The 12,588-nt window shown below is 37.2% G+C and overlaps 1 pseudogene; it reads right to left on the minus strand.

Annotated features, from left to right (window-relative positions):
- Positions 1-5,311: 5,311 nt before the first annotated feature.
- Positions 5,312-5,429, minus strand: LOC129410182 (5S ribosomal RNA; annotated as a pseudogene).
- Between the last annotated feature and the right edge of the window lie 7,159 nt (positions 5,430-12,588).

Consider the following 12,588-nt stretch of genomic DNA (forward strand, 5'->3'; position numbering starts at 1 on the left):
TGTCAATACTGGTCAATACTTTTTAAATTAATAATTGTAAATTTTGGAAATCTGGACATATTTAATTTTTAGATTACATCAAGCTTGGGTGGAACAAAGAAGTGTTTCAATGCATTTTAATACAAATATTCATCTGAATCCTTATCACTGTACTTGCCACAGTATTACTTGTTTAGTACAAAACTACAATAGCATAGCATTAGATTGAGCTTTTAATTTTTGGATGACATGATGATTAAAAATGATGTATTTTATATTGTTTATAGGTAACAGTTTAACAAACAGACAGTGTGTATTTGTTTTTGGTTTTGTTTATTATATTATCATGTTCAATATCTGTTATCACATGTACTGTATCGCAACATGAGAGTATTGTACTGTGAGCCATCTATTGTGAATCATATTGAAACATGAGGGATTCTGTGATTCCCAGCACTAATGACTTCATTGAAATTAACTCTTAACTACACAAACTATCAGTTAGAAGAAGTAACATCACACAAAATAAACAGACTAGAATAAACCTTCCAATAAAAAAAATATGTATGTATGTATTTGTGTCTGTATATATCACTTTCTAATGTTAGGTCTCTGAGATCAGGTGACTTCTATAGGGACTGGCTTTATTCCACTTATATGCTCCTCACACTATGCCTACATTTATTTTTGTTCCAGTCATCCAGCCTTGCAGAGCCAGCTGCTATCTGCACATCACTTTTCTCCAAATGGAATAGACAGAATACATAGAATGTCAAACGATTTTCAGTTCTGTACAAATTCTGTTCCTCCTGAACTGCGGTGAGCTACATGTAAGAAGCTAAGGGGACACAACCAACTCCTTGTTTCATTTGTAAATGCTAATGACCGTGTGTTTTCAAATGAATATTTTTCTTTTCACATGCAGCTACTATATTCAAGTCTCCAACTGTGATATTACAGGGGATGTACTATGCAAAATCTATCCTTTTAGTTATGCTATAACCATTCTGAATTTTTGAGTAAGTCCTTATTGCACTCAGTGTGGCTTGAGTGCTCTGAAAGAAAAAATCTAAAGAAAAAAATCTAAAGAAAAAAAAAAATCTGTTGGAGTACAGAGAAGGGGCAGGGATAGGTGAGATGCCCCTTTCCTGTACTAAGTAGCATCAATTCACATAATTTTAACTTCTGCTCAAACATGTAGGGTTCAAAAATGTTGTGTAGCCACTTGTCAAAAATAAAATCTCAAATGAAAATCCACTGCTTACTACAGTGAAATGCAGCTATGAAGAGACAAAGCTTATCAATATAGCATTGGTCCCATTACTAACCTGTTTGAATTAAAATGATTAAAATTTACAGTGAACAAAATGTAAAAGATGTTATAGTTTAATACTAAATACTAGGAAAAAAAATTAAAATGTTTTTGATTTTTTATTTTAACAGACAGACTCCCAAAAGGGAAGGCAGCCATTCATTGGAGGTACAAAGTAGTGACCCAAGAAATTACTTAAATAAGAACAGGAAAGTATCTGGAAAAAATACTACTCAAGTCAGCCTGTAATACTGGATTTGAATGAATGAAATGAATGAATTTGAAGTTAATGTAATTTGAATGACAATACATTATATAATCAAAATCTGGTATTTTTAAGACACAAACACACACACAAAACATTCAGTCTGAAGCAGCGGTGCAAGAAATGATCAAATCATTTAATATTACATACATAAAGCTTTTGTGACTTATAGACTTATAGACTTTCTCATTGAGGGATAACTAAAGAGTACTTTAGTTACTTTGATAAAAATATTACCCAAGTAGGAATGAAAGTGAGCTGCTAGAAATGTACTCAAGTAAATGTAACTCAGTACTACCCATAGCTGGTCAGACATCTAAACATAATGGTCAGAACATTCCAGATATATCTGTATGAGGCCAAGGCCGTGTACAGTGAGGGATCACACAGTCATCTTGCAAACATGTGTGGTACTGGTTCAGCACTTGTACACCTGCAGCAGTCACACCTCAGAGCTAAAACAACAGGACCAGTGAGGAGTGAATTAAATGCAATCTAACAGGGAACAAGAGAGCCACTGTACCTGAAAATCAACAGCCACAGATGACCAAAGCTAGGGTCAGGAAGTGTGTGTGGAAACAGTTGGCTATACAGGCTGTAAAAAAGAAAAGCAGCATATTATTCAATGTTAAACGTTATATCATGTTAAATCAACTCTTGTGATCTTTAAGCCATGCTCTGTTCCACCTTGTGATGTCATGTAGTGGTTTTCAAGTTAACAGCCTTTTACTTTTGCTCCGTACAGACTGTCAATTCTAGGACTGAAATTATCCAAATGATTCTAGTGAAGGTGTATGGAATTTAAAAACACAGTGGAACCACATGACATCACCAGAAACAGAGTATTTTCTGTTTGAGAGAAGAACTCAGCCTAAATATGCAGGATTTGTGTGTTAAATATGTGAAACAAAACACAACTTCAGGTCTGTTTTTGACATTATAACAGATCAGAAAATATGGGCCCTTTAAAAATATATAAAACAATTAAAGATATTGCGCTCTTTGCTTTGTCTGTTTTGTTCACTGACAATGCTACACATGTTTTCTGATTCTGATTTTACAATAAATATGTAATATGTTCTTTTAAAAACTTGAAAAATATAACACTTTTAAATGGTTTGCAATGGTCCAAAGTTATCCCTTATGCATTTCAAGCACATTACTCATGAGTTTATAAGTCCTTTTCACAACTTTCAGAGACCATGATGGTAAACCTAAAAACAAATAGCATGCTAATATACACTTTCTGATATTCTGGCAATAAAGGTCTGTAGAATTAGATGCTGACAGTTTGGGGTAGACCTCAAGAGCTGCTTATACAATACTGTCCTATCTGTACTGGGGCAAATCTATGTTCTTGATTAGCATATTTTATTGTAAATGTAGACTTATAGACCACAGTGTGATGTGTTTGTCAGTTTCCATCTCCCTGCTGCCTGCATTGCTCTGTCTGCTTAAAATGAAGAAATAACACAGAGACCGAGGAGGCACTTTTGTGTGAGATGAGCTACATTAGACTCAGGCTGACTCACTTCATTGTGTTTACTCATATACTTGAAATGTGTGAGGGAAAACCAAGAAAAGTGCCCACCATCTGGAACAACAGACAGCAGCTCAATTTTGTGTTTTTGTCTAACTACCAACCCAAGCATAACATCCCAATGGCTTTCTTTTTGTTTATTTATCTCTGAAATGTACTTTGATTCCCCCCTTTTTACATCTTTGTAGGCCTATCACGATTTTGTGATAAAGTGCTGAAGAAAATCTAAAGGATAATATTGAAACTACTTTACCCTAAAGTAGGATAATCCCAGTATACACCCTTTTCTAAGTACACGTTGCAATAACCCAAACACCACATGAAACAGTTTCTATACTGAGTCATAGAATTTACTTATCACCTCTGTATTTTTTTTAATACAGAGAGATATTAAACAATGCAGTGCAATGCAATTTGTTTATTTCAGTGATGCATGTGAAACGCATGTTGAAATACTCAGTGTTTTTCAGTCCAACTGTGATATTTTTAAAACATTTTTCCTCATAAGCAGACATATTTGTTTTGATATTTTGCTTTGTAGTACTTTTATTATCCCCTTAGGGAAACTGTCCTCTACATTTCACCCATCCTTTCAGGAGCAGTGAGCAGCACATGGGGCGCCCGGGGCCCATCTCCATGATCTTGTTGCTAGGCTTGGTCAGGACTACCTTTAGCTGGAGGATTTTTACCTATGGTGCATGTTTTTGGGTTAATGGAGGAAACCTGAGTGCCTGGAGGAAACCCAGTAGAAGTGTGTATTCTGGATCCTAGATAAGTCCGCAACTCAAATCTTGACTGCACTAAACCCACACTAGCTACTGACTGATTGTTCACAGGCTTGTCACCTTCCATCAGCATTACTGCAATTCCCTTCTGTTTAGTCTCCCACAAAATAACTCTCCACAAACCAGTTGGTCGAAAACTCTGCTGCCCACATCATCACACACAGCCCCTCCATCAGTCACATCACACCCATAGTACAACAGCTCCACTGGCTCTCCATCACACAACGCGTTCAGTACAATTTATGCTCCTCACCTTTAAAGCCCTCTGCACCTCCACATCTCTCTGAGCTCCTCCACATTGCCTGTGTTCCTCCTCTTCTCTCCAGCTCCCTGTTCCCTCTGCTCTTCCTCTCTCTCCTCTGCTTCTCCACCTCCTCTCTCCAGCTCACTGTTCCCTCTGCTCCTCCTCTTTCTCCTCTGCTAAGAACAACAAGTCTATACAGGAATTATCATGACAGCCCCCCAACACATTTAGTTTTCTCTCTTATATAGCAAAAAATAAGTAATAAAGTCATTGCTTATTGGCTGTTTGGTTAACCAGAGCCAACTTCTTGCCCGTGAATATTCAAAATGTGTTCTCCTCTTGTAAAACAAAACTTTGCATCCGTGAACCCAACATCTGAATTGCAATTGTTCTCATGTTTTGTATTCCGTGAGAAAAATCTTTATCTAACATCGGCAGGAGCAGACATGGTGCATTTGAATACGACAATGATCAGCAGAGCGAGTCGGGTGTTGTAATTAGGCTTTCTTCCAGTGTAATCAACTTCCACCTAAACCAAAACATAAGCAGGAACACCAAGAAGTCTCTAGAAGATTTGTGTGACTTTTCCATATATTTGAATTATAAACCTCTAGATGTGATCTCAGAAAGATAATGCCTTCTTAAAGCAGACATTTTGTTATTAAAGTGCCCATAATACCCTGTTTTGTGATCTATATTGACACTTGTTTAACACACAAATCTGGCAGATTTGGGCTGAGTTCATCTCTCAAACTTAAAACACCACATTGTGACATAATATGGTAATACAGGATGTGCTCCACTGTGTTTTTAAGCTTCATACATCTTCACTAAAATTATTTGGATAATTTCAGCCCTGGAATTGACAGTTTCCACAGAACAAATAATATAAGGTTATTTTTTAACTAAAAACTACCTCTTTATAATAATGCATCAGCTTTATATAATGCTTTTTTTGGACACTCAAAGACACTTTACATATCATTATTCATTCACCCCATACCCAGTGGCAGTAAGCTACTATTGGAGCAACAGCTGCCCTGGGGCAGACTGACGAAAGTGAGGCTGCCAATCTGCGCCATTGGCCACTCCGACTACCACCAACACTCACACACACCACTTTCACACTAGGCAATGTGCAAGTGCCTTGCCTAAGGACACAACGACAGTTTTTACAACTGGTACCCCACTGTGGCACCTGATTTTCCCAGTGGTCTCCCATCCAAGTACTAATCAGGCCCGACCCTACTTAGCTTCTGAGATTTGACGGGATCAGGCTTTGACAAGCCATTATGGCCACAAGGTATGACATCACAAGGTAGAATAGGGCAATTTGAGCTTTGGAGATGTACACAGACTAATAGTAAAGGATTACCGAAACATGTGAATGAAGCAAAACACAACCCCAGGTATATTTTTGATAAGGTAACAGCCTTTTAACATAGCTCAAAGTTCATAATTGTTACACAGAAAGAATATTTTATTTACTGACGATTGGTTGGTTGGTTGGTTAGTTATTCACAATAACAAATATACAATTTTGCTATATATATATATATATATATATATATATATATATATATATATATATATATATATATATATATAAGGTTTATAATTGTAAATGAACTTAAAAAGAACTATGAATTTAAGACATATTTGGTATGATTTAGAAGGCATTGTGTATGATTGCCATTGAAATACTGAGAGTGTCATTTATTGATTCATTCACTGTCCCTTAGATCAGCACAGGAAAGCATAAAACCTGCAGATTGCTCATATAACTTACAAACCCTACCTCAGTATGACAGTGGTTGTTGCAGAATGTAGATGACACACCAATAATAAAATAAACATTTGCGCATAAATCACATGAATGCCTGGGGCTCTTAAACGCTTCAGTCTGCACACAGGCAGAAACACATGCTGACTGCACAACCACAGGGTTTAGCCCAAGAGCCTGAATTCATACTAAGAAATCAGGAGAGATTTGGCAGTGGTTTAAATGGGCTTGGGTTTAAATGAGTTTTCATCATTGATTAAAAAAAACAAACATATATGAAACAGGGGTGGGGGAATTTGAAGAGCTCATATTAATTAACAGAGATCAGTGTTCACTGGCTATGTTTACATTGAAGCCAAAAATCTGGTCATTATCTGGTATCTGGCATTATCAGATTATTGAAATGCCACATTAACAGGAAAAATGTTAAAATATGTGAAAAATAAATGTGGAAAAAGGGAAAAATATTGAAATACATTGTGCTTTGACTTCCAAATACCAGTTACTTGGCTGACTCTTAGGGTGACAATGAGACCACTGTCTGCTGTCTGCATCTAATTAAATTTACAGTGACAGTAACGGCACTGCTGGCCTCTGAAAGTTGGGAAAAGTGAGCAATACATTTTGACAGCTGCAAAAGGTTAAAATGAACTAGTTCTGTTTTTCACATTTTTAAGACAGTAAAAATCAGGTACAGTTGCCTGGGATTCAGAGCACAGACATCTTCAATACTTTGCCAAGATGTAAGTCTGGTGAATGGATTAGCCAATCATCGAAATGCATGTGAACTCATATGAAAACAAAAAACATTGCGGATTTCTGCAGAATCAGTCGGCGAAACACTAATGGTTAATCTGAGGTGAGATACATTTAATTTTGTAAATGATTAGTGACCACAGACTTCCTTTGTTTCACATGCATCACTGAAAAAAACACATTTGATTACACGATCAGGTTTGGCTGAGCTTGAGGTGTGAAGGATGGTGCAGTGTGGTGGACCAGGCAAAAAATACAGAGGGATATCATTCTGGATTTGACAGGCAACAGGTATAGTACCTTTAAGTTTGCAAAAGTTGTAGTAGGAAATACACAATCTTAACACTACTTTTTTTTTCATAAGGCTTTAAATTGGAAATCATTTTTATTGAATCTAACCATTGCGCTGTGTTGCTTTCTGTTAAGTATATGCATACTAGTATAGACCCAGAGGCGAAACTCCATCACTTGAGCTGAAACTTCTCTCCCCAGCTCACTTAATATTCTGCACATTTTCCAATTTGGTACAGTTTTATCTGTGTCGCAACACAAACACATTTGTCTCATTTAATTTTACATGCAAAAGTCTGTGCTTGACAAAATGTGTTATCTCTTACTCCTAACGAGAGCAGTGGAGACCAGCTCTGTTCAAATCCACATTTTCAACACTTGTCAATTTGTTTCTTCTCTGTTCTACCTCTCTCTCTCTTCTCTCTCTCTCTTTCTGACTTGAAGAACATCACTTTATGAAAATACTTGTATCTCCTGGGACTTTCTCAGACTATCGCACTCCGTCCTTGTATCGCCCCCACACCATATTTAAATGTATATGTGGAATAACTGTCCATCAGGCTGGAGCACATCCACAATGACTGTCCATGTCCTTGGGCACACTCCCATTCACTCAGAGTCATCTGCTATTTTCATTTTCATATATGTTCAGCATTTTAATATTGGGGGTCATTAAACATAAGAGGATAATGTATGATTTATCTATGTGATAAAATATAGATGTGCGAATTTATGTGGAAAGTGTTTCAGTGTAGAAATCTTTGCTTCTATTACATGTATTCAGTGCAAACTAACTTGGATACAAAATTTGTATTATTTCATTTTATTACTTTTAGTTTTATTTTGTGCAGTAAGTCTGCTCCCCGTGAGTAGTCATAAAACACTTGGTTTGCGTTTTCCCAGGATTGTTGTGTCATAGTTATAAACCCTATGCAGTTTTAAGTCTGAAAATATGTTTAATATAGCCCCTTTAAAAAAAAAAGGTAGCTGATGAAAAAAATAAGTGCTCAGCTTTATTTGAAATGTTTACTGACCTATGGGCACCTGCAGTGTGTTACTTTGGCTGGTCAAACAAATAGCAAGTATGCAGCTAAACTATGCTTTTGTATTTTACTTATGGACTGGATTGCATTTGTATACCTGCCAACATGCTAATTGTTCTAAAGCTGCTGATGAAAAGATGATCTGACTTAAACTTTTCATTTAGTAACTTCTCAGGGATGAAAGAAGGCGTTGTCATTCCACTGGTGCTTTTATGTAAATTCTTCCCCTTAAGTGCACTGGAGAGTCGAGGGTCACTGTCAACCTGGACTGTGAAGAATGTCCCGTTCAATCCAAGCCACCCGAGGACACACTTCAGAAACTGGAAAAATGAACCGAAAAACATAACAAAAGTATGTCTGAAAAACTGATTTATAGTGACACACTGCTAGTCTTTCACCCCCTTTCCTCGCCGGCAGAGTGGTTAGCTGTCTCCCTGCCAGATAAGAGAAGATAGGACTCTTCCTTAACCGACAAGGTGACAATTCAGGCCTGGGACTTTGTAAACAACCGCGCGGCTATCTCCAAGTGTTGATTCCGGGGTTAGCGCTTCTGTCCGTCAATGGGCCAATGGTCTCCCCCTTTGAGAGACATGCACCCTTTGGCAACAGCTCCTGACAAGTAAAGAAAAGAAGACGCTTTTTTGGGCAACTGTAGACCAACATGGCAGACAGAGCAAGAGGACAGGAGGGACATAACAAGGCCGCAAATCAGACGAGGTTGACAGTTCTTTTGTGTGCAGTGTTCATAGCAAGCACAAATCCTTTCACGCAGGACCGAACAGGGACTTTGGGATGCTACTGTAGTGGATTAAAGGCTACAGGTTTTGTGTCTGTTGAGTGGGCGATTTAACCTCGACTCGGGGGCACAAGCTGGAAATGCCATGTTTATTCACAAAAGGGGTGGCTGAGGAGTTTGAGTACAATAGGTCTCTTTAAGCGCGCCTCCCTTTTGGTAAACTGCGATGGTGTAAGATGGATGAAATGTCAAATGCACAGAGATTTGTATAGTTTTGCAAAACCTTGTATATCTGTAAAAGCTGAAGGTCCTATATTACAAAAAAATTGACTCTTGTGAGCTTTAACGCATGGTAGAACCTCATCAAAAACATATCTTGAGTTGTGTTTTGTTTCATACATGTTTGGGTAATCCATTATTATTAGTTTTTCTACATCCCCAAAGCTCAAAATGATCTTTTCCACCTTGTGATGTCATGATGAAGTAGTTTTCAAGTTAACAGCTATCTTTTAACTTTAGTTCGGTAGCAATTGGCAATTCCAGGATTGAAACTATCCAAAAGATTCTAGTGAAGGTGTTTAAAAACAGTGCATGACAAGGAGACATAGAGTGTTTTCTGTTTGAGAGGAGAAAACTGCCTAAATATGCAGGATTTGTGTGTTAAACGTGTGAATGAAAGAAAACAAAACTCCAGCGTAATATGAACTATGTAACTTTTCTGGTGGATGATGATGTTATTGCTTTGCCTGAAATGCTACACAGTACAGGAATCTCCATGTAGAAAAGAATTTGTTACAGGTCAGTTGGCGAGCACACTCACAGTAACGATGCATGTTTTTGGTGGTATTTTAACCATAACACCTGAATCAGTGCAAGATAGATGTGTACAATGCCATTCTGTAAAACATTCAAACCGAAAACAAAGCAACATGTCTGTGGAGACAAGCAGATGGCACACCCCCACCAACAAAGCAAATCAGCTGCAATATAAACGTTATATTTGACATAATAAATCTACAAACAAACATCCCAGATCAAATATAATCTTAATCTTCATTTAAGAGGTGTAAAGGACATTACATTTCAAGTATTTTATCTTTATGGTGGCCGCAATGTGCTTCAGTCAAAAATCCTACTCACAGTTACAAATATGACCCTCCTATGGGGCCTGAAACTGTATACTCTGGAGTAGTTTTAATGTGATATTTGCCACCTACCTGCTCCTGGCCTAAAGCTGCTCAGTGACACTAGCCAGAAGTGAAATGCCACCATTCGAACAGGCACAGTGTGTTTCTATGGAGTCATCAGACAGTGCAGTGGGACGGGCAGTAGGAGTGAGAGATACCTGTTGTACTCTTAGAACCAGCTTTTTGAGAGTAGCCACACACACACACACAAAAAAAGTATATATATATATATATATATATATAAAAGTGCATTGTGTAACTTATCTAACTTACGGTTTGTCTCCATGGATGTTATTGCTTTGCCCAGGATATTCCACTGAAGGATATTAAAGGGCCTATATTTTGCAGATTTTTATCTATGTTATAATATTGTTTCTTCATCAAAAATATAACTGAGGTTGAGTTTTATTTCATTCACACGTTTAACACACAAACCCTGCATATTTATTTAGTGCTATACTGTTTTTAAATTCTGTATACCTTCACTAGAATCATTTGGATAATTTCAGCTCTGGAATTGCCCATCTCTACTGAACAAAAGTTTAAACGAAGCTGTTAAAACTTGAAAATGGCCGCTTCGTGACATCACCAGTTGGATGTCATGAAGAGCATTTTGAGCTTTGGAAATATATACAAACTAATAGTACTTGTGCGAATGAAACAAAACACAACTCCGGGTATGTTTTTGATGAGATCAGAATATTTTAACAGCGTTCCCACTCTATTTTCCAGACTGTGGGAACCCTGTTCTAACATGGCATGAAGTTTCTGTGAGTCAACGTTGTGAAATATGGGACCTTCAAACATATCTGTCTCCACAGTGACAAGCTGAAAATGCCACCAAGTCAAATTACAGCCACTCAGAATAAGAATGCACATTTTCAAGATATTTTTAGTAATGATAACATTCAGCTGAATAAATTATATACTGGGGGAACAATCCAGACATTTTAATAACATCTCCATGGAGACGAGGTGTTCCAGAAATGTTACACAGTGTGCATTTGACTTGTGAAACCTACCTAAGGCCTATTATTCACCTGGCTTTTTAGATAAAATTTAACAGCAATACTGACCTTTTCAAAACTGTGTAATTTAAGATAGTAATTTTAGTAATAGCAAGTTTGGAAATAGCTGTAAAAATGTGATTCAATGCCTTAGTTTTTTTACAATTCAGAAACTTCTTACTGAATTGTTAGGTTTAAGTAAGTTCAAAAAGTAAAAAAAAAAAAAGTTTACGGATTGGCATTAAACCTGCAACACAAAACACAGCTAATACGCCTAAATTATTGCAACACTTTTTAAAATGCTGTCAAAGTAATGCTTGGATCATTGTAACCAAGCTAAGTGTATGTGACACGCCTCATAATGCTAGCACAGCATTAGACACGTTTACATGTTTAAAAGTGGAAAATGATTCACGGCTTAATTAAAAACAAGCTCAAGTCTTATTGCTAATTAAAACACGCTTTGTCTCTGTCACTCCGAATGGAAGTGACAAGTCTTGGAACCTGATAACACAGTTTGTTTATGGAACCGCACGCTATAGATAGTGCTCTTTGTTGGCTATAAGATGACATGTTGCTGTGTCTGTTCTGAGTGCTAGGTGTACTACAGGTGATGCGGGGAGTGAAACGTCAACCCGCTAGCCTGCCTTAACAACCTTTCAACCCCTTTGCTGCTCTGAGGTTTCCGAACAAACAACTAAAACTTTTGTTGCTGTTTTTATCCTGTTCAAGCTATGAAATGAAACTCAATTTTCACCTGGGGCAGAGCGGGGTAATTTACTGACAGCATATCCTCTCCGGACCAAACCTAGACAAGGGTGGATCAGTGTTTGGAAGTGAGGGGACAGGTTATATGAGGAAGGGTGGCTGTAAGGTTGTAGTTGAGGAAATAAGCACTAAAAAGGATATACTGTAGTAGACGTTATTGTGATGGGAAATGAATATTCTGCATTTGACCCATCTTTCAACACCACTGAGAAAATCTGTCAGGAGCAGTACCCACAATGCTAGTAATCATGCCTCACAGCAAGATGGTACTCATTTTGACTGCTAACTAGTCCATATACCCAAGGATACAGAAATTATACTGCATCTGCACATTCTAAAATAAGTAAAATTGTTAAAATAAATAATAATAATACATAAAAATAAATGTTTGTTGAGATATACTTAAATGTACAGTTTCTAATTTTGCAGAGGTGGCACTTCACCTACATGAAATAGAAAGTTAAAATCATACTTCGCAACATTTTCCATAGAAATAGATATTTTATGCCGTACTGTGGAAGATTACAGCCAAAGTAACAGCATTTCCACAGAAACAAGCAAAAGAAGGCCCTCCTCCAGGACAAGTACGAGTCAGGTTTGAAGAGATGCAAGCCCACCCAGAGTAAGAAGCATGACAAAAACATGCTTTTATTTTTTAAGTTACATGCTGAGGCTTAGGGCTTAGGGATTTTACCTATTTTTTTTTTCCCTCTCTCACTAAAATGTTCTGCAAGCTACAGAAAATTGTCAATTTGGATAAGATGTTTGTTTTTACTGTCAACTGTAAACAGAAAACGTTTAATCATAGTACAAAAGCAAAATGCAGCTAAAGCAGCTAAAGCATCTAATGCTACTACAATGTGTAGACTGCAGTGAGCAATCTTTCTCACAT

Source organism: Boleophthalmus pectinirostris, unplaced genomic scaffold (assembly GCF_026225935.1).
Source record: "Boleophthalmus pectinirostris isolate CB_2022bp ecotype Guang Dong unplaced genomic scaffold, ASM2622593v1 HiC_scaffold_21, whole genome shotgun sequence".
In the NCBI taxonomy this organism is placed as follows: Eukaryota; Metazoa; Chordata; class Actinopteri; order Gobiiformes; family Gobiidae; genus Boleophthalmus; species Boleophthalmus pectinirostris.